This window comes from Sceloporus occidentalis, unplaced genomic scaffold (assembly GCF_023333645.1).
Source record: "Sceloporus occidentalis isolate IW3139 unplaced genomic scaffold, rSceOcc1.0.p SCAF_13, whole genome shotgun sequence".
Classification (NCBI taxonomy): Eukaryota; Metazoa; Chordata; class Lepidosauria; order Squamata; family Phrynosomatidae; genus Sceloporus; species Sceloporus occidentalis.
The window spans coordinates 21,180,884-21,203,187 of record NW_028316993.1 but is presented as its reverse complement, the minus strand read 5'-3'; the positions used below and the strand labels follow the sequence as shown (position 1 = coordinate 21,203,187).

General features: G+C 49.0%; 1 long non-coding RNA gene across 4 annotated transcripts in view; it reads left to right on the top strand.

The window, feature by feature from the left end:
- Positions 1 to 22,304, top strand: part of LOC149305169 (uncharacterized) — a 120,901-nt gene that overhangs the window by 46,862 nt on the left and 51,735 nt on the right. For 3 of the 4 annotated variants that reach the window (XR_016271860.1, XR_016271862.1, XR_016271861.1), the window contains exons 2-3: positions 15,263 to 15,357; positions 21,865 to 22,003. This is a non-coding gene — a long non-coding RNA (uncharacterized LOC149305169). The remainder of the gene's footprint in view (positions 1 to 15,262; positions 15,358 to 21,864; positions 22,004 to 22,304) is intronic. The other variant, XR_016271863.1, reaches the window with a different exon arrangement.

Below are 22,304 nucleotides of genomic sequence, written 5' to 3'. Positions count from 1 at the left end.
ATGGAGGAGCTACAGATTTCTAGCAAGAGCAATCAAATCTGTGAATTATCAAATCCACAAACAACAAAGCCGCAAATGTGGAGGGACTCTAAATTCAAGTCAACTGAGTTCAAAGCAGCATACACAGCTCGTTTCCATCCTCGGTTTTAATATTCACAACAGCTTTGTGAGGTAGGCCAGATAGAAAGAGAGATTTCCCAAGGTTACTGTGAGTTTCATGGCTCGGCGCAAGCTTGAACCTAGAATGCCCAAGCCTTGTTCCAACACTTGAAGCAGTACAACATATTTTATTCCATTTATTATGAAGACAGTAAATAGACATCATTATAGAAGCATAAGGGCCTTCAAGATTCAAAGTGCACCTTTGCACCCACTTTTTTCTTTTCTTTTTTGGTCTGGGATTCACAGAGGAATCTATCTATCACAGTAGTGCCCAATCTTGTAAAAGTAATAATACATAAAAACTGTAGTATACAGTAGGGAGAGCCAGTGTGGCATAATGGTTTGAGTGTAAGACTACAAGTCTGGGGACCAGAGTTCGATTCCCAGTTTGGCCATAAGACCCACTGGTGACCTTGGACAAGTCACATGCTCTCAACCTCAAGAGAAGGCAATGACAAATCTCCTCTGAACAAATCTTGCCAAGAAAACCCCATGATAAGTTGTAAACAATTTGAAGTCACAAACAACAACAACAAGAACAACAACAAGTATCCAATAGGCCAAGTTGTGTTGGACTACGACTCCCATCAATGTAGCTACAAATGAGAGTTATAGTTCACTGAGAAAAGCAGTGTGGTGTAGTGGTTTGAGCATCGGATTACATCTCTGGAGACCAAGGTTCAAATTCTGACATGGCCATGTAAACTCACTAAATCAGCTTCACCTACTCCCTGGAGATTGTACATCAAAAACTCCCAGTCACTGCTTAAACTACTAAGTAGTATATGGGCCTTCTGGGTTTCCTCAGTCTGGATGCTACGCTCGCTGCACTCTGCAAAGTTTTCTTGCATCTTTTTTAAGTGTACAATCACGAATTCGCCTTCCTGCTGTTTACAACAATATAGCCTTCTGCTGCACAGCATTTTAGACAAGGCTCCAGCTGGTTGGTTAACAGCCTCAAGAGCTTTCCAAGCTCCAAACGCTGACCTCTTATTTCTAATATGATTTAGCTGGCTTGGCTTGATAGCTAAAACAATTGTTGCTCTAGCTTTTTCATCACCAGCTAGTTGGCCTTCATCAATAGGATCTGGCTGTTTCTTTACATAGTCCCATAAGTCCTGCTTTACCAGCAAAGCTTGCATATAAATTTTCCATGAAGCATAATTCTTCTCGGACAGTTTCTCAAACTTGACAGCCGCTTCCATGTTTGCACTGAGTCTGCGATTTAAACAGCTGCAAACAAACACTCCAATACTGATAACAGCCTGGGCAGGCTGCCAAACAAGAATAAGCTTCCCAAAACAAACTGATAACGACAGAGTCCGTGAGCAGACAGCACTTAATTCACTCCTCTCTAGGACTTTTCTCTTCAGCCCTCTAGTAATCCAAACACAGCTCAACAATCGCAGAACTAAATCTCCCACAGTTTATTTAGCGTTGTCCATGCGGCTACTGGGCCCATAACCCTTGTTAGGGCATGGAAAGATGCGCTGTGTCCACCACGACCACCTGCAGAGTTGAACCACGTCGACAGGACTCCAAGGAGAAGGAATCTGAAGAGATGTCTGAAAAGGAATTCAGGCCAAGAAGAAAAAATATTCCTTCACCACTGCAAAAGGCCTTGAGCTCCCGGCTTGAGAAATAACGACAAGAGCACTTCAAGCCTTCACTCTACACGAGGGCTTTAAAAAATAAGTTACTTTAATAAATAAATTACTTTGCCAACCAAACAACCATAACAACAAAACAGAGAGGCAGTTACTCTAACACCAACTGTCATAACTGACACACTCTCTCTGAAGGACAGCAGCATCATTCTATAATTCAAGTGTCAAGTGTCAACTGCCACTAGAACTGTAATAGGTTCCGCTACAGCTCTATCTTGTGGTCACATACATGTCATTTCCGAACAGATTCACCATAGGGTCACCATAAGCGGGAAATGACTTGAAGGCACACAACACACACACAAACCCTCCTGGCAAATTAGAGATTCCCTAAAGACAGTATTCTTGAGAGCCATGGTAATTGAAACCCTTGAGAAGTTGTCATGGAAACTATAGTTGTTGGGGCATAGAGAGATGTGCTGTGTCCACTACGACCACGTGCAGAGTTGATCCACGCAGGCAGGATGCCACGAGAAGGCTCTTGGAGTGACGTCTGCAGAGGCTTCAGGCAGAGAACGAAAAATTCCTCCCACGCAGACTTCAGCCTTGAGCTCCCGGCTTGAAGAAATCAACACTGCTGGACAGCAAGGCTCTCACTCAAACAAGAGGGCTTTAATCACTTGTTGCAAGCTATGTACAAAAATGCAAAGAGTACTAGACAGCTATCTGGATACTCACAGCTCTATATACAAACAGACAAAGTGCTTTACCAGTCATCGACCACAACAAGCCAACCAAGGGAGATAGACATCTTCTCCCTTATATAGGTGGTCTTCTGTGAAGTCATGTGATAGCCATGCCACCAATTAAACCTTGCTGGTTTCATCCCCAGTGCATGTTGTATCATACAGTATCCCATGATGCACTTCTAGATGACTTCACCTACTTGCATGTTTCATCAGATGTCCTATGATGCACAGCTTCCAAATGCTGACTCATGCACACCTGCCACTTGAACTGTAGTTACCTCTGCTGCAGTTCCACCTAGTGGCCACATCCATGTCATTTCCAGGCCAAGTGTGCCACATGGTCCTGACATTCCCCTCCAAATGACATGCGGTGTGTCCCACGTGTCATTCACATTTCTCTCATGTGTCATGTAGTCCTGAATGTGTGTGTGTACTATCCCTGTTAGCCACCCACGTGTGACATCCCACAGGTGTCTGCTATGTGTAAATGTTTGCCATGTTGTTCCAAGAACCAACACACTGCAGCTAAGCTCCCTATTCTGCACTAGCCTTCTGACTCTTGGTATCACCCCACAATTTACCAAGTCCTACAACTCCAGAGTCCAAAACTCTGCCGTGCCTCCACCATGTCTGTAAACTCATGTTCACACCAGTTGCAGTGCCACAGTGCTCCCCTAGACTTTCTGCCAACTGTCTAGTCCACTGTCTAGCACTCCTTCCACCAGACAACACAGCAACCTCTGCATCTGTTGCCCCAGGTAACTGTCTTTTTGACCTCCAGCTGATGAGACTCCCAGGACAACTGGTTGTCAGACCAGTCCCTGACTCTCTATCTGCTGCTGTCCTAGATGCTGTGGATCCATGTTCCAATCCACCCAGTTCTGACAACTCACCTGTCAAGCTGCAGCATCTGGCTCTCACTGGCACATCCAGTCTCTGGCACACCCTGAAACCTCTGTCCTGGTTTCTGACACTTCAGATCCTCCTGCCTTGGGATCCTGTCTGGTGTCCAGCAAACCTCTTTCTGGATCTCTGTGCCACGGCGCAAATATAAGTTGCCCATTTAAAAGCTCCGTGTCAGCTGCATCGCATATTGGGTCGGGGTCCGGGACATGCGTGGTTTGCAGTCGGGCTTTAATTGCAGCGTCCGCTGCCATGCAGCTGTGGAAGCTGCGGCACAGCTGCGGCGCATTTTAAGTCTCGTAACCCTAACCCTAGAGCTCCATGTGCGCATGCGTTGCTGGAATCGCGGGAAGTTGTAAGTTTTGCCGGCGGATGTTTTGGTTGTAGAAAGTGATAAGGGAAAGTTTGGAATTTAAAGTGACCCCCTACACACATTCCTGCGCCATTTTCACCTGGGAACGGGCACAGTTCGGCTGCTCCTGGCACAGCTGTGCGGCGGCTCCCCTTTGCCACCAGGCAGGATGGCACAGCCATCCACCAGCACCCTGAAAAAAGGCAGGGGGACGTCTTGGTCTCATGCGGAGACGGCTGACCTCATAGCTATATGGTCCCAGCCAAATATTCTGCAGAAATTGGAGCAGTCCTACCTGAATGCTGACACATATCGAGAAGTGGAAGAGGCCATGAGAGCCAAGGGCCACAACAGAACTTTGGAGGAGTGTCGCCAAAAATGCAAGTCGCTAAAATCTCAATACAAACAATACAGAGATGCCCAGGCCAGAGGTACTAAGAAGGGCACCCCCTGCCCTTTTACAAGGAGCTGCATGCTTTCATTAAAAGTGATGGAAGCATCAGACCCAATAGACTAGCCACCAGTGGGGAGCGTGTGAGGGTCCCAGTGGGCCAGCCAGCCAGAGCGGAGCCTGTGGTGGTGGAGGAGGAGGAGGACGAGACCCCGGACCTTGAATGTGCCCAAGACCTTTTGATGCCCCCTCAGGGTAAGATGCGCCAGGGCCCCTGGGGGGAAGGGAGGGGGAAATGGGAGAAGGGGAAGATGTGGCCCCGGGGTGGGCACAGGGCAGAGATGACCCTTGTCCCTTGTCATACAGATGAGGAGCAGGAGGAGGAGGAACACCCCCACTCGGGTGATTCCTCCAGCAGCCAGAGACCTCTGGACCCCCGCGCCCTGCTCAGACAAATGTCTGCTGGGGCTGGGAGCTCCAGAAGGAGACCACCATCTCGTGCTGGGTCCTCTTCCACGACCAGCAGCTACCGTGACCGCTCACCTGTCTCCCGGGCCAGTGCACCCGCCAGCGATGGCAGTGAGGCCGAAGAGAGTATGCAAGGTAAACCCTATATTTATGTTTATAACTGCATGGCTCAACTGCGCAATTGTGGCATGTTTCTTTCACTGCTTACTGTGCTGGTATGTTTGCAAGGTTGCTGTGCAAGTAGGCTTGTGAGTGTCCCTGGCATGGTCATGTGCTGCATGTGTCCCACATTCCTAAGGCACCCCTCCCTTGCATGTAAATCTCTCCTTTCCCCACGCCCTTAGTTTGAAGCTCTACCCTTTGCCACAGCTTCGAGTGAGAGTTCCTGCATGGCAGAATGGGGTTGGACTAGATGGCCCTCAGGGTCTCTGCTAACTGTAGGCTTCTGTGACTCTCTGCTTGTATGTCCCATAGTAGGAGGACGAACTGAAGCAGAAGAAGAAGGAGAAGGAGAACCACCTCCAGCTAATCCCATAGCTGCCATGTCAGCAGAGGAGAGACTTGCCACCAAGAAGAAAAGGGTGCGTCCGTCAGCAGCTACTAAAACTGTGGCGGCTGTGGATCAGCTCAAGGCTTGCTCAGAAGAGCACATGGCAGCACTGATGCAGCAGGGGCAGCGAGCCTTTGAGGACAGGGAGAGGGGCAGACAGTCCCGCAGGGAGATCATGGAAAGGGCACTGGGATTTCAAGAGACGGCACTAGGATTTCAAGAGAGGACACTGGGAGTTCATGAGAGGAACCTAGAAGTTCAAGTGAGGGCACTGGGATTTCAAGAGAGGAACCTAGAAGTTCAAGAGAGGGCCGTTCAGAACCAGGAGAGATCGATAGACAGGTCAGACCAGGAGCAGAGGCGACTCAACACCACCTTGGAAGCGCAGACTGTTCTGATGGGGCAAATGCTGGAGATCATGAGGGCAGGGTGGCCCGAGACGCAGAAGGGTACGTAGGGAGCAGGGTGGAAGAGGCAGGGCTGTCCCCAGGGTCGTGGACGAAGGGGTTGAGCAGCAGGAGCCCCCAGCAAGAGCTGGAAGAGCCAGGGCTGTCCCCAGGGTCGTGGAGGAAGGAGTAGGGTAGCAGGAGCTCCCAGCAAGAGCAATCCTTCCAGCTGAGGAGCAGGGAGTTGCCATGGAGGTGGAGTTGTCTCAGCAGCCTCTTGCTGGGTCATCCTCCAGCCTCTTCAGTGACTCTGTGGCAGTCCCACCGCCCACACCCCGCCCCCAAAGGCAAAGGGCAACTAGAGGGGTCCTGGGATCAAGGGGCAGGGAGCACTGACAAGGCACTAGGTCCCATGATGTCCCATAAAGACATCATTTCGCCTCCCAGGGCATGTGTTCCCTCCCAGCCCTATCTAATGTATTCTACCCTTCCTGTTCTCTCCTCCCACCATGCCTGGCTCACTGGTCCCCAAACCAGCAATGTCCAAACTCTGTCCTTCCAGGCGTTTGGACTTCATCTCCCAGAATCCCCAGCCACCTTGCCCTGTGGTCTGGGATTCTGGGAGATGAAGTCCAAACGCCTGGAAGGACAGAGTTTGGACATTGCTACCTCCCAGCACTCCTGCCTAGCTTTAGACTGCACAGTTGTGCCTAAGCTGTCACATTCACACTCACAGCCACACTGCCGCAGTTGCGCATAATGAACCACACAAGTTTTTTTTTAAATAATTTTTTTTATTAATAACAACAATAAAAAAATTCTATGTACAATATGTACAAAGGGAAGGGGGAGGGTGAAGGGTGGTGGTGAAGGGGGATGGCAGAGGGGGCAGGGGAGGGAAGCTGCTTCAGGGAGGGGGAGGAGGCGGTGGGGCGGGCAGCCGGCGGAGGAGTTCCCGGAGGGTCTCTTCCATGGAGGAGACTCTCTCCGCCAGCTTGTCCACCTTCTCCTCCAGGGCAGCGAACCTCCTCTTCGTCCGGTTCTCTGTGGGGGGAAAAGAAAGAGGATGGTTAGGGTCAGCCTGTGGAGCCCATCACCCACTCCCACAGGCAGGGTTTCTGGGTGCCCCCGCTCCCTTCCCTGGGTTCACCTCCGCACTTACCTTGCTGCCGGGCTTGGAGGACTCGATCCAGGGTCCTGGCATCGAGGGCCAAGTCCCCTGGCTCCCCTGGCAGGCGGCGGCTCGGGCCAGGCTCCTCAGCGGCGGCGACAGCAGCAAGGACTTCAAGCCCTGCAAAAGAGGAAGAAAAGGCCCAAGTTACCATGCTGGCATGGCAGACGAGGGCACAAGTGTCGTGGGGGCTGCAGTCAGGCAACCCCCACCCCTCACCCTAGGGACCTACCTGCCGCCAGAGGAGCCTGCTCTGGCTGCGGAGGGGCCACAGCAGCTGGTTCTGGCTGTGGCCCACCCTCGGGGACATCCTCGTCCCCCGAGGATGGTGGAGAGGGCGACCTGGCACGGTGCCCTCCCTCCCTCCGCCTCCGCCTCGGCCGCACGCCTGCAGAAGGGAAGAGGAGGGATGGCATTGGCACCATGCAGGAAGGAGAGGAGGGCAAGGGAAGGGTCAAAGAGGGGAGGACAGGGCATGGCAAGAGCTCTGGCTTACCTGGAGGACGGCGATCTTCCGGTCTGGGCCTATCTCCCCTGACCCATAGGTCCTTCAGCCGCTCAAAGAATGGTGGCCGCCTGTCAACCGGGGGGTGCTCCCCGAAGTCTTCGAGGGTTTCGAAGAAAGATGCCTTCAGAGTTTTAAACTTTACTCTGCACTGATGCATCTTTCTTCGAAACCCTCGCTCTTCGAGGGCACGGGATACCTGGAGAAAATGCCCCCGGTTGGGCTTGTTTGTGCTGGCCATCACCCTTCGAGCGGCTGCCTGCGGCATCAGGGAGTCCAGGAGGATCCCGACCTCCTCATTGGACCAGTAGGCGATTCGGACCGGGACCCTCCTGCGTGGCGCTGCCATGTTGATCACCGTCCTGGGGTCTTGCACAGTTGCGCACGGGTATATATGGGCACCTGTGGCTCAGGGCCGTTAGGCCAAGGTGGTCCTAGGCCAATGAAAGCTTTCAGAGGGGCAGTTTGAATTTCTCCCCCAATAGATGCCCTCTGGGTGCCCTATTGATACATTCAAATGGGCCATTAGGAAACCTTGAATTTGAGGGGGATTGATACATTGTCAAAGGGGCAATTGGCAGTTGGAGCTGATGTATCTTTTTCACCCAGGAAAACAGGCGCCAGGAGACCTTTTGTGTGTGTGTGTTTGTGTGTGTCCCCCTCAGGCACGTGGCAAAACATGCCCACAGCACAGATCAGGAATGATAGGCAGACACAGGCTGTGGATATTGGAATACATTTATTCATGTGCTTATGCTATTACAGGACATTGCACTCTGACATCACAGATGATGGCACAGGAGCCATCCTTCAGATTCTCCTTGTCAGAAAAAAATCTGCCAGGGCATTCCTCACATCCTCCCCTGCTGCCTTCTTGGCATTCTCTTCATCCGCCGTGATTGCTGCCAGGGTGGGCAGCACAAAACGGCGCCTATATCGCATGCCCTCATCCAGGACCCTGCCCTTGGTCTCACAGATGTTGTGCAGAATGACACATGATGCCATGATGGGCACCACGTTCTCCTCTGCCACCAGCAGTGGGGCAGTGAGACAGCGCCATCTCGCCTTCAATCTGCCAAACGATCTCTCCACGGCCCCCCTCACGCGATTCAACTTCTTGTTGAAGAGCTTCTGTTTGGGAATCTGGGGGGTCTTGAAGGGTGTCATGAGCCACTTCCGAATGGGGTAGGCACAGTCAGCCAGTATCAGGGGCCCGATCTGCTGGCCTCTGATGTTGATGCTGGGGTTCCCTTGCACATAGATGCCAGCCTCCATGGCCTCGTAGATGAGAGAATTCCGTGCCACCCTGGCATCGTGGGCTGACCCATGCCATCCGAGCTCCACGTCCACGAACCTTCCTGTGTGGTCACATGTCCCTTGCAGGATGACAGAATAGGAGCCCCTTCTGTTGACATAGGCATTCCTCAGCCCCAAGGGTGGTATGATCAGGCAGTGGCACCCGTCCATGAGGCCAACCACTTGTGGGAAGCCGCGGCGACCAAAGGCATCCATAATCTATGGGGGAAAGGAAGGGAGAGAAACAGAGGAATTGAGATGACAACTCTTTTACACATGCGCAACTGCACCATAGCAAGAACAGCAAATGTACAGTGAGGGGGTGACACTTGACACAGAATATCACAGAGCTGCCAAAGATGAAAGGGAAGGTGGTCTGGCTGTCCCTACCTCACGTGCGTTCCCCAGGTACACGGTCCGTGACAGCAGCAGCTTCTCCATGGCCAGGGCAAACTCCACCACGATCTCCCCCACGGTGGCAACGCCAGTCCCAAACAGCGCCCCCGTCACAATGTAGCTGGACTTGTGTGCCAGTGAAAAGACACCAATGGCCACTCTCTTCTCCACCGGGATGGCTTTCCTCATCACTGTGTCTGCCTTCACCAGTTCTGGGCGCAGGATGCCCACTAGCCTGTGGAAGAGGGCACGGGGCATTCGGAAGAAATGCCTCCATTGCTCATCAGACCATATGGTTGACACAAAGTTGTCCCACAAGTCTTGGGATGCAGGGACCTTCCAGCATCGGCGGAGGCGTGCCACTCTGGCCAGGGCCATGGCACCGCCAACAGTAGCCTGATGAAGTGCTATGGCAGCCACTGCCGTGCGCTGTTCTGTGTCATCATCATCATCACTACTGCTGTCATCCAAGTCTACAGCTGTTATGGTGGTGGATGATGGGACCTCCATTGCAGCGGCAATGGAGGCGAAGGGGCCGGAGGGGCCGGAGGGGGCGGAGGGGGCAGAGGAGGCGGAGGAGGTGGAGAAGACGGCGGTGGCACCGGCGACAGCTGTGGCTGTGGATTGCAGCTTCAGGAAGACCAAAGGGAACAAAGGAGAGGAGGCATCCATGATGCCAGTGGTGGCACTCGCAATGCGCAAGCGGGCAAGGATGCCAACATCAGCTGATCACCAGCTGGCAGGAGGCCACCTTTGTTCTTGGGCAGGGTGGGGAAAAAAGTTTAAAGGGGCCTGGGCGCTTTAAATGTGCACATGCGCACTTCGTAGCCGGCAAAAGGGAAATTGCCGGCTGGTGCTAGACTGCCGCAGCAGCGCACTTCTCATGCGGCAAAAGAAAAAAAAAGGCCGCGGTTTGGGCCGCCCGTGCGGAAGCTGCCCCTTTCTTTGCGGCGTCCTCCGAGGCGGCGGTATAGAAGCTACGGGTCCGAAACGGACCCAGGTGAGGTGTCTTCACTGCCCCCCGTGTGGAAGCCCCAACACCTGAAGCACGCCCCCGGGGCGGGCGGTCTGGAGGCTCCGTATTCAGCAGAATACACCTCCAAGACGTCTTCCCCTGCCCGTCTGTATCCCGCCCAAGTTTCTTAAACCCTTGAAACTTGCGTGTCCCATTACCTTATGGTAATAATGCGCACAACAATCATGCAGTGGCTTGTTTGATACATTCCCACACTGCACCTGTGCCACCATGTGGTAAATGTGATTCTTCTTTACACCTTTACCACACACTGCCCCCTCCTTGGAGACAATCCCTTCATCCCCTTTGAAAAAGATCTCATAGCCATCACTTGTAAGGGATGCCACACTCACAAGGCTATTCTGCAGTTTTGGTGCACACAGAACATTATCAAATGTTTTCCTCATCCCCGGGATAAACACAGACCCTTGCACCTCCACACTGCCAGATTCACCATCTGCAAACACCACAGTGTCAACTGGTGCCGGCTTTGGGCTCTGTAGTTCTTCCCTGTTTGGGGTCATGTGGTGAGAACAACCACTGTCCAAAATCCAGACAGACTGGTCCTTTTTCCCACTCACAACTCCCTCCACAGAAGAAAAAAACCCCTTCCCATCCTGGGGCTTCTTCTTGTGTGAGGACCGTCCTTTCTTTGCTGCAGAGACTCTGGGACAGTTCTTTCTCAAGTGTCCAGTCTCTCCACAGGAAAAACATCTCCTTATTCTGCAGATCACAGCACTCCCCTCCTTCAGGAAGGAGGTGGTCGGTGGTTGTCTCCAGCTTGCTTTCGTCATCTCTCTGGATTTCTGATCATAGTCTCCCCTCTGGACTTCTTCCAGGATCCTAGATGTGACAAACTCCAAGCTCAGCTCTGCCTTGGCGACTCCCTGCAGGCTGTCCATCAAAAGGTCCCACAAGTCATCTTCATTACACTGTGTTTCTCAAACAAATAGCTGCAGAAGACATCTGGGCAAACAGCTAACGGCCTGGGCAAGCTGCCAACTCACTCAAAGTGAGATAAGCCTTTCACAACAGACTGATAACAACAGAGGCAGTGAGAATACACACTTAACTCACTCCGTTCAAGGACTTTTCTCTTCAGCCCTCCAGGAATCCAAAAACTGCTCACCACTTGGAGAATTAGATCTCCCATGACCACTCAAGCATTGTCCATACGGACACTGGGCCCATAACCCTTGTTGAGGCATAGAGAGACACGCTGTGTCCACTACGACTACACGCAGAGTTGATCCACGCAGGCAGGATACCACGAGAAGGCCTTGCAGCCTCTTAATTCAACTGTAATTTAGCAACCAGGGCCTTTGCTTCCTCTTTTTGTGTTTGCAGAGCAGGTGGGCAGACATCAGGCCACTTTCACCTCAAGGCCCACTTGTTGGATCCAAGCTGAGGCCAGTGGCTCAGGCTAGCTAGAAAAAACTGAGGGACGCACTGGCTTCTGCATACCTGTCTCAGCTACACTGTCAAAACAGTTGCTAGTCTGCATCTGGTTGAAATTGTTTTCAGTTGACCAGATAGACAAACTGCTTCAAACTGAAGATCATCAGGTAAAGTGGAAGGCTTTCATGGCTGGCATCCATAGATTTTTGTGGGTTTTTCGGGCTATGTGGCCACATTCTAGAAGAGGTTTTTCCTGATATTTCACCAGCATCTGTGGCTGGCATCTTCAGAGAATGCAACAAATTATGCAGTCAAGTTCCCCATGTTTGGGGAAATCACATGGGTCAACACAACCCAAGTGCATTCTCTGAAGATGCCAGCCAAAGATGCTGGTGAAATGTCAGGAATAAACTCTTCTAGAACATGGCCACATAGCCCCAAAAATCCACAAAAATCTAACTTGAAGGTAGATTGGGCCATCTTGAAGTTCCCAATTATTTCATAAGAAATCAAGTCCTGTGTGCATCCCACCCATCCTCTTTCTCAGGGGTAGGCAACCTGCGGCCTGCGGGCCGAATGCGGTCCGGCGAGGCCTTGGGACTGGCCCCAGCCCGGTCCTGCCACCGATTGCCGCCGGGGCCTTTGGCGTCTTGCGCGAGGGGCATGGTGTGGCAATTGTCTATAGAAGCCTCAGAAAAATGCATTTATCTTAACCTTTTTTTAAAAAATCAGCAAATTTTTTCATGTGTCCTCCATTTTTTATTTTAAAAGTGCCCTCCATTTGAAAATTTTGTCCTACATTTGTCCCGGTTTATTTATTTATTTAATTTTTTAAAATTATTTAATTATTTATTTTTTTGGCTTCGGCCCCCCAGTTGTCTGAGGGACAGCAACCCGGCCCCCGGCTCAAAAGGGTTGCCTACCCCTGCTCTATCTGAAGGATGAGGAATGTGTATGCGTTCAGATGTTTTAGACTGCAATTCCCAACATTCTTCGCAATTTGCTATGCTGTCTAGGTAGGGTTGCCATTCATCAGGACCTCCAAACCGGGACAAATGTAGGACAAAATGTTCAAATGTAGGACACATTTTTTTTGTGTCCTACATTTGAATAGGAGCCTCCAAGGCTTTCCCTGCAGGCCTGGGACCCGCCCTTGGCGGAGGCGGAGCCCAGGCAGGGAGGGACTCCTCCCCTTCAGGGAGGCTTTCCCTCTGGGCCTGGGACCCGCCCTCAGCAGGGGCGGAGCCCAAGCAGAAAGGGACTCCTCCCCTTCAGGGAGGCTTTCCCTTTAGGCCTGGGACCCGCCCTCGGCGGGGGCGGAGCCCAAGCAGAGAGGGACTCCTCCCCTTCAGGGAGGCTTTCCCTTTAGGCCTGGGACCCGCCCTCGGCGGGGGCGGAGCCCAAGCAAAGAGGGACTCCTCCCTTTCAGGGAGGCTTTCCCTTTAGGCCTGGGACCCGCCCTCGGCGGGGGCGGAGCCCAAGCAAAGAGGGACTCCTCCCCTTCAGGGAGGCTTTCCCTTTAGGCCTGGGACCCGCCCTCGGCGGGGGCGGAGCCCAAGCAGAGAGGGACTCCTCCCCTTCAGGGAGGCTTTCCCTTTAGGCCTGGGACCCGCCCCCGGCAGGGGCGGAGCCCAAGCAGAGAGGGACTCCTCCCCTTCAGGGAGGCTTTCCCTGCAAGCCTGGGCCCAAGCGGCAAGAGAAATCCTCCTCAGCTTGCTATATCTCGCCCGGGAGCAGGGGCAATCCCGGGGGCGGGGCCAAACCGGGCCGTGACCGTGCAGCCCTGCCCCAAACCGGGAAAGTCCCACCCCCAGGCGGGATATGGCAAGCCTATGTCTAGGGGTGATAGCAGTTGTAGTCCAGTCCCTGGTAGGCCATATATTACTTAGGCCTTCATAAGACAACCGTTAGAGCAAGCTGAAATCCTTATAAATGGCATCAAATCTTGGCCTGTTCATGCTTGCTCTGTAGGAATATCTTTCAGTCACCATGACCTAAAAGGCTGTCTGGAAAAATGACAAATGCTCTCATGGATTTCTAAAGCTGTGACCTGTGACAAAAGCTAAGGCATTGTTTGTTTCTTTACCCAATCTACCTTCTGCAGCATTAAGGGCAGAACAACAAATATGTAGTTGAACACGACCAAAATTTGTTTGTGTCCAAAAGACTTATTGCATGAGAAAAGAAAACCAAAATGGAGGGGGAGAGTAGCTGCTTTCTCTGTGCCTCTCTGCATACTGTTGCAGCATTTATGTTCTCTTTCTGAGGGAGACAACGTAAAAGCATGCTTTTTGTTGCACTGAAAAAAATCTGTTTGACAAAAGGCATGCTTTTAACAACCATCTCCCTTGATGGGCATGGCCCTTTAAAGCAAGCAGGTAGCATGACTTCTCTCTGCTTGAAAACCTGGAGAGCTGTTATTAGTTAAAAGTACATAATACTGGGCTATATGGGCTATTTCAACTGGCAAGACAGAAAATGGTGTAAGGTGGAAGTCTGACTTAAAGAAGTTTTTTTAAAAAAGGACATTGTTGCCCATTTAAATGGGCATTTAAATGCCTTCACTGATCTACCGAGGAATGTGGCTCCAATTTAACTTTGTAAGATGGTTCAAGAGACGCCCAGCTAGGGGTGCTGCTACATTAGTCAGAGGTTACCTAAGGCACAAAAGACATGGGGTAAAGGGGAGAGTATAACCAAACCATTGCCTCCTGCCCCTGTCTAGCACTGATCAGGTGCAAGAAGAGGAGAAGAAGCAGCAAACCATCCCATGTTAAAGAAAAAAGGACTCTCATCCTCTTTGGCCAGGCTGGGGCAAAAGTAAAACATCTCAGAATATGCCTTTGGGAACCATAAATGACTGGAGAATTAGTTATTACCTGAACTAACTAAACAAGTAAAATTTCTCAAATTTTAGCAGTTGTAATCCAAAGAAGTAACTTTTCCAAGCTTTCTTGAAAATGTCTTGGGCCACCCATTTCTTTCTTGTCTTCCAGTTACAGTTTCTTTCTCTTTACCGAGTTAGGGGGTCGATAAAACACCCTGAAGGGGCGGTGGGACACCGTCCTTTTCTTAGCCAGATTGGGGCCATGGCAACCTCATGCCACGGACCTAATCTGGCCTTTCCAGGGTGCAAAAAGGAGCTGCAAAAAGTGGTTCACTTTTGTGCCCTCAGAGTAGGATTTCAGGGAAGACATCCCAAACACCAGTCAGCAAAATGACTTACACATTTTAAAGTTTATAAATTCACCTTATATTCTAAAAAGTGTGAGTGTGAGTGTGTGTGTGTGTGTGGGGGGGGGTATTATTATGCCCATTGTCTCAAATTGCCTAACTCTCCCACAGTCCTGGTTTGTGGGAGGTCAAAGGTATTTGGATATGCCTTTCTTTTCAAACTCAGCTGTTCAGGGTTTTGTTAAGAAATAGCTTTGTTGATGTTAATGTTAACTGCCATCAAGTAGGGTTTGACTTATGTTGACCTTATGAATGAGAGACTTTCAAATCACTGTATCCTATCTTGCAGACTCAGAGCCATGGCTTCCTTGCTTGACTCTATCCATCTGTAATGTGATCTTTCTCTTTTCCTACTGCTTTCTACCTACCAAGCATTATTGTCTTTTCTAAGGAGTCCTGTCTTCTCATGATATGCCCAAAGTATGCCAGTCTCAGTTTAATTGCCTTGGCTTTTAGGGAGAGTTCAGGCTTGATTTGCTCTAGGGCTCATTCATTTGTCTTTTTAGCAGACCTTAGTATTTGTCGAATTCATCTCCAGCACCACACCTCAAATGAGTTTATTTTCTTCCTATCAGCTTTCTTTACTGACCAGTTTTTACAGCCATACATTGGAAATTGGAAATAAGATAGCATGGATAATCCTAACATTAGTATACAATTATATATCTTTCCATTTCAGGAACTCGTCTAGTTCCTTCATAGCTGCCCTTCCAAGTCCTGGTCTTCTTCTGATTTCTTGACTGCATTCTCATTCCAATTAATGACTGAACCAAGGTATGGAAAATCTTGAACTATTTAAATGTTGTAAGTGTTTACTTTATATAATATAAATTAACAGTATTTATTTTTCTTATTGTTCAAGCATAAACCTGCCTTTGTATTTTCTTCCTTGACTTTCTCAGCAATCATGCCAAGTCCTTGCTATTTTCTGCTAGTAGAATAGTATCATCTGCATATTTTAAACTGCTGATGTGCAAAACTACAGCCCAGTTCCATGCCTCAGTCTAAATTATGCACATTATTAGAGGTTTCAGGATAAATTCATTTGGACCAGAAGAACCTATTCTTTATGAACATTAAAAATGAAGCCGTTCCTCTATGTTGTTTTCCATAGAAGTGGCTGGCTTAATCCATCATTTATTTTCTCATCTGAGTATTCTTTTTTTAAAAAAAATATTATTAAATATTTATAAATAACATATAAGATGCAACTAAATAGACGTAGAGACATAGACATATGAACAGTAATTACTAACACTGACAAACTAACATTAACAAGCCAGAAAATTTTCTCTTTATCCTAATCTTAAAATACTTCCTAGATGTTATTTAATCCTCTTAAATTCTTGCGCTTCTAGTTTCTTATCTAATTTGGACGGGATACAGACTGCTCCTTTGAGGCAGCCTGCACCCGCCCCTTTCCCCGCCGGATTGGGGCCTGGGCATCTGCAGCAAGCCCCACTCCTCAGGCCCCGATCCTCTGCTTCTCCAGGCCTCGGGAAAGCGGCAAAGTGCCGCTTCTCCCCGGCCCCTTTCTCTTCTGTATTGCTGGCGCGGCCTTGTAAAGGCTGTGCCAGCGATACGCACGGCGAAAAGGAGCTCTGTTTTGGAGCTCCTTCCGGCGCCACTGAAAGGGAACCACAAGCGCCCTACAGTGGTGTCACGTATCATTCCTGCGCTGCGCTGTTTGGTTACAGCACGGCTGTGACGTCATAATGACGACGCCCATGCATACAGAGCACCGCCATTATCACGCTGCAGGTACGTGCTAGGGTTGCGGGGCGTCTGTAAAGGAAGCCCCAAGGCAACCCTAACATGTATCCAGACTGGCGCTTTGCACCATAGTTAATCAAAAAGAAAGAAAAAATAAAGGCAAAGAGAACAAATTCCCAAGATCAGCTCTACTTAATTCCTGTTCCTAATCTTTGCAAGAAGAGGAGAGGGCCCATTCAGACAGGCCAAAATAAGGCTGCTTCGGATCACTTCGGAGGTATGCTGTTTAAATGACGCACACATCTTAAGAGGCCAGAAGCTGCGCCAAAGCTGTGCTCCAGACCTTAGGACTGGAGCATGGCTTTGGCATGGCTTTTGGACTCTTAGGACGCATGCATCATTTAAAGATTATACCTCCAAAGTGACCCGAAGCAGCTTTATTTTGGCCTGTCTGTATGGGCTCGAGAATAACTTAAACTACAATATATATAATTTCATTGGCGTTTTAACTTTAAAAGTTTTCTCCCACTAAACAAATTCCCAACATATAAAGGAAAATTAAATATTTTCAGTTTCTATAATTAGATACAAGTTCAACCTGAGTATTCTTTGACTATGTAAATATTTGGTAGTTAGCCTCAGCCACAGATGATTTGGAGATTATACTGAAAACCTGAAAATGTAATCAGAGCAGTCAACATTTGGAAAAAATCAGCATGTTGCTAATCAGTAAATAACATTGGCATGTGGCAGTCAGTCCATTGACATCTATGGTGAAACACCCTGGATACTCTGTTGTTGTTGTTATTTTTGTTGTTGTTATTGTTGTTGAAGGTGACAGTCAGATAGCAGCCAATGTGAAAGGCTTTTTGACCAAGATAATGCCAACAGACTTAGCTCCAGTCAGCAGATAACACTGCACTAGGCATATAAACAGCCTAACCTTAATATAAAGATGTTTCATAAGCTGTTGCAATTTGGTTAGAATATTGGGTTGGAATGTAGGAGACTGTCTACACTGACTCGTAAGTACAGTCCATTTCTGGGCACTCCAGTGTTTAAAGCCATGCTTAAATATTTGAAAGGGTGTCATACTGAAGATGGAACAAGCTTGTTTTCTGTTGCTCCAGAGAGTAGTACTGAGAGCAATAGATTCAAACTACAGGAAAAAAGATTCCAACTAAACATTAGGAAGAACGTTGAATATGCTGCCTTGGAATTTGGTGAAGTCTCTTCCTTGGAAATTTTTAAACAATGGCTGGTTAGTCATCTCTTGGGAGTGTCTTCCTGTGTGGTATGGTGTTAGAGTGAATGTCCCTGGTGATATATTCCAACTCTATCACACAAGGACCTATGCGCTCCCATCCCAAAAATAGTTATAAAGTGCTGGCATCCCAGAAAAGCAATTCCATTTGCAAATGGTTATCATACACAAGCACAACAAGAATTTAGATCCACATTAAAGAGGGCCCAATTCACATTTAGCATCAAATGGGGGAGGACAAATCCCTATTGCCACCTTGCGAATTACCTTTTCTGCACATGCACATCCTCCAGCTGTCATTTCCACAAGGCTGAGAGAGTGTGATTGCCGGGAAGGGGAGGCAGGTGATGTGGCAGCACAGTGGGTCCTGTGCTGCTCTGGGGTGACCGAGGCCGTGTCGCAGGACTGGCAGGGCTTGGCAAGGACCTCCTGCAGGGTCCTCCAGAGTAGCGTCTTCCTTGGCGGGGGCCCCTTGTGGGCCAGGTGACCCAAGAGGCCTTGGAGCCAGGCAAATGGAGAGAGAGAGGGGAGGCAGGGACATAGCCAAGGGGGTGGGTTCTTGGGGTCTGGACCCCACCTTCCATTAGAAAAATGAATGGTGCGTGCTGCTGCGCCGCCGCGCCCAAGCCCCATTATAATGGTGACACTTAGTCTGCCCCCCCCTTCCTAAAATCCTGGCTATGTCCCTGGGGGAGGCGAGAGGAGGTGAGGGATGCTCTCCCAGTGAGTGGCTGAGGTCGGGGCCAGAGCCGCTGGGAAGGAAAGGAGAACTGAGGAGTTCCTGCCCACCGTTGCTGCTTGGGTGGAGGAGCTGGAGCTCCTGAGGCTGTGGGTGGTGGAGGAGGAGGCAGCTGTATCGGTGGCCGGTAGGCTCTTTACGGCACTGGAGAGGAACGCCGCCACCCTCGAGGAGGTCTGGGAAGGGCTGGTGATGGTGGCGCCGGAGGAAGGAGGAGGGAGGAGGATGAAGCTTGGGAGGATCATGGGAATTGAAGGGAATCCATGGGTGATCTCCAAATACATTCCACACGAAGACAAATGTGAATTTAATGTAAATTTGCATTGCAACAGGGTTTATAAATTCAGTATGTATTAAATGTACCCATTTTGGGGATGACTCTCCATTGTGTTCTGATCGGCACTGGATTCCATTCAATGTTGTATGATAGGCTCATGAGAAAAAACGTGAAACCCTATGAATGACTCTGGATTGCATTCAATGTTTGTTTGATGATCTCATGCGAACTAATGTTAAACCCCATGATTGCCTCCTCATTGCCCCTGGTATAACCTTCCAATTTCCCCCCTGTGAAAAACTCCTATGATTCTATAAAATTCAGTCTGTGGTTTTAGGTCAGATGCTCTCTACCAATCTGATCCACCTCACAGGGTTGTAGTGTGGAACGGAGTAATTTATGCTGCTTTGAAGTCTTTACAGGAAAGACAGGAAACAACAGTAACTAAAAATAGATACTCACACATGTTTCTTACCCTTAAGAACCTTGTGCTCTTTATTCTTTGATTTTTTGAAGCTGTTTCTTTGGCTTCCTCCTTGAAGTTATTTGCAGCTTCTACAACCCACTTGGTCCAATATGCTGTTGCTGATCCTATGTTCTGTCTTTCTGAATTCTCATGAGATAAGTCGATTTGGGGGTGTTGCTGCCTTACAAATGGACAGTTCTTTGGCCTTTTTTGAGCCTCTGAGAAGCATAGGGCTGGCACTACCATTTTACGGAGTGAAACAATATCAGGCAACAGATGTTGGGTATCATGTAAAGGCAGCAGGCTGTCAGCTATTTAATTTGTTGTTATTATTTGCTTTTGTCTTTTGCCAGTAGAGAGGCATTTGTGGGATTTTTTGCTTCCTAAGCCAAAATAACTTCTTTGTCTTTGAGTACTATTCATATATGACTTTGCTTCAAGCAGCAGACTAGTTTGCACCAGTCTGCCCTGCTGAAATGGAAGCCACCAGCTGCCATTGTGGGAGGGAAAGAAAATCAAGTTTTGCTGATGTTGGGTACTGAAGAATACCATGTCTCTACATTTCATATTAGGACAGTGCTGCAGAGAAGCAGCATGGTACAATGCTGCCATGTCCAAATAGGAGTCAAAAGCCTAGTTTACAGTTTCCTGTGAGATGTAAAGCTCACTGGGTCACCAAGGCCCTGTTGCTTTCTATCTACATAACTTACAATCACGGGATTGTTATGAGGGTCAAATGAACTGTGAAGAATGATGGTTATTGCCCTGTGCTCCTTGGAGAAAATGTGCATATAAATATAACATATATTGCCTTATAGCAGGGGTCGGCAACCCCCAGCCCGTGGGCCGGATGCAGCCCGCGGAGGCGGCAGGACCGACCCCAGCCCGGTCCTGCCACCGCCGCTGCTGCCGCTGCCACCGCTGCCGCCACTGCCACCGCCGCCTCCTCCTCCACCTCCTCCTCCTGGCCCATGCGACCGCGCTGCCCTCCTCCTCCTCCACTGCGTTTTCTGTTGCTCCAGAGAGTAGTACTGAGAGCAATAGAAGGAGGAGGAGTTAAGTAAAGCCATGTTAAGTAAAGCCATGTTCAATGCCCAAATGTGCTGTTTGGAATGGGGGGAGGGGGGTTGGTCAGAAAGGGAAGTACATTTCTGCCATCTGTCTAGGAATAATGCCCAAATGTCCTCCATTTTGATCATGCCTAAGAAACATGCATTGATATTAACATTTTTAAAAAACCACCAAATTTTTCCGCATGTCCTCCATTTTAAAAAATGTGTCCTACATTTGAAAATGTTGTCCTATATTATTTAATTATTTAATTATTTATTTTTTGGCTTCGCCCCCTCCCCCCCCCCCCATTGTCTGGGGGACACCAACCTGGCCCCCAGCTCAAAAAGGTTGCCTACCCCTGCCTTATAGTGTAATCAGGTCAAAATTCTACTCTGTTCTTGAAACATTTAGGCAAACTTGACTATTCTTGGCCTCTTTTCAGATGTTTCAAGAGCCATGCTACACATTCAAAAGTGTCATGTGGTACAGCCTTCCTCCTGGGACCACACCACCTCAGCCAGCAATTCGGGATCCTATGCTTGAATGCATTCTTGTGTCAAAAGCGCACATCACATAAGTCAGACAAGAAATTCTCACCTGGTTTTTCCCTACAGTTGTAGAAATTTTATTTTGGTAGAGTAATCAAACCTGCTTCCTCTCCTAGCTCATAGAGATCACCCACCTGTTGTTACAGCTGAATCACTGTCCTGCTGCTTTTTGCTGCTGGATCTATCTTGAATAATTTATTTCTAATTGGTTTTATCTATTTCTCTTTCAGAGCTGTTGAATCTTCCTGAACAAATGATACCTGGGGTTTAAGCGAGAAAATGTAAGCTTTGCAAAAGTTCAACTGCTGAGTGAGACTAAAGCCCCTTGCAGCCTTACTAACAGCGCGAGCCTATATGTGTTTACTCAGACACCAGTCCCACTATGTTCACTGGGGTTAGCAGCTCTGTTACGTGTGTTCAGGGCTACAGTCAATGCTTGCAGTCCTGTGCACATTCATCTATAACCAGGAGACTTCTTCTAATGTAAATATTCAACTCAAGAAATACCAGGAGAGATAGCTTGTGTAATTCTGGACCAACTATCTTTTACAGTTCTTCCCACTGCCTGGGAAAGTTGTTTTGACCCTTTCAGCTCCCCTGACAGAAGGCAGCTTCAAAGGGCTTGGAGAGCTTTTGGCACAATGGAGCATTCAAGCATGGCATCCACCAGCTGCACACTAAGGTGGTATAGTCCCAGGAAGAAGGCACCACCACACAACGCTTGAATGTGGTGAATGTAGTCATTTAGTCACCAGGGAGAATGGGAGGCAGCCAGCCAGCACCAGCTGTAGTTCTTTAGCCAAAAGCAGAGAGCTGATGTCACAATCTTCCCTCAAATGCAGAACTGCAACCAAATGCCACCCAGGCACTGCCTGCACTTTCCTGGACACTAAATGGCCAGGGACCATGCTCCAGCATACTCCAGCTGTGTTTGAGACGAATTGTTGTACAAAGAGAGAAATACCTCCTTTCACAACATCCGCAAAAGAGCGCATGTTCACATAACCCCAGGTTATGGAAACATAGAGGACACCAATAGGATTCTGGCCCAGGAAGTCTTGGAGTTCAAGTCCCAAAAGTTAATGTTTCCATACTCTCACTAATCCTGCCTGTGGAAAGTGTGCAAAACAGTTTAATCATTGAGCCAAATTGACCAAAATTATTGCCTTTGATTATCAGATTGTTCTTTAAATAACAGGTTGTTATATATTTATGTTGAAGGGCATGGTCCAGGAAGAGGGAGAAGAATACTAGAAGTGAACAAGTGGCTCTGAAGATGATGCCATCTATAAAGATTTGGCTTCTTGGATCAAGACGTTGCTTCTTGGTGCAAAAGATAGGTTGCACTTCATAGTGCTTGGTAAGATAAGAATATATTTGCTAAGAGTCTTGCAGATCTGATCAGGAGGACTTTAAACTGAATTTTACACTATTTTAACTGCCATGACTGCGTGGAGGAGGAAGAGGAGGGCCGCGCGGCCTGGGGCAGAGGAGGCAAAGGAGGAAGCCCCACGCCGCCCTCCCTGCCTCCCCGCTATGGAAATCTGGGAACTGTAGTTTTGTGAGTCAGTAGGCCTTCTCTGCCAAAGGGCTTTGGTGTGACTACAAATCCCAGGATTCCATAGACTGAATCATAGTAATTGAAGTGGTGTCAAACAAGC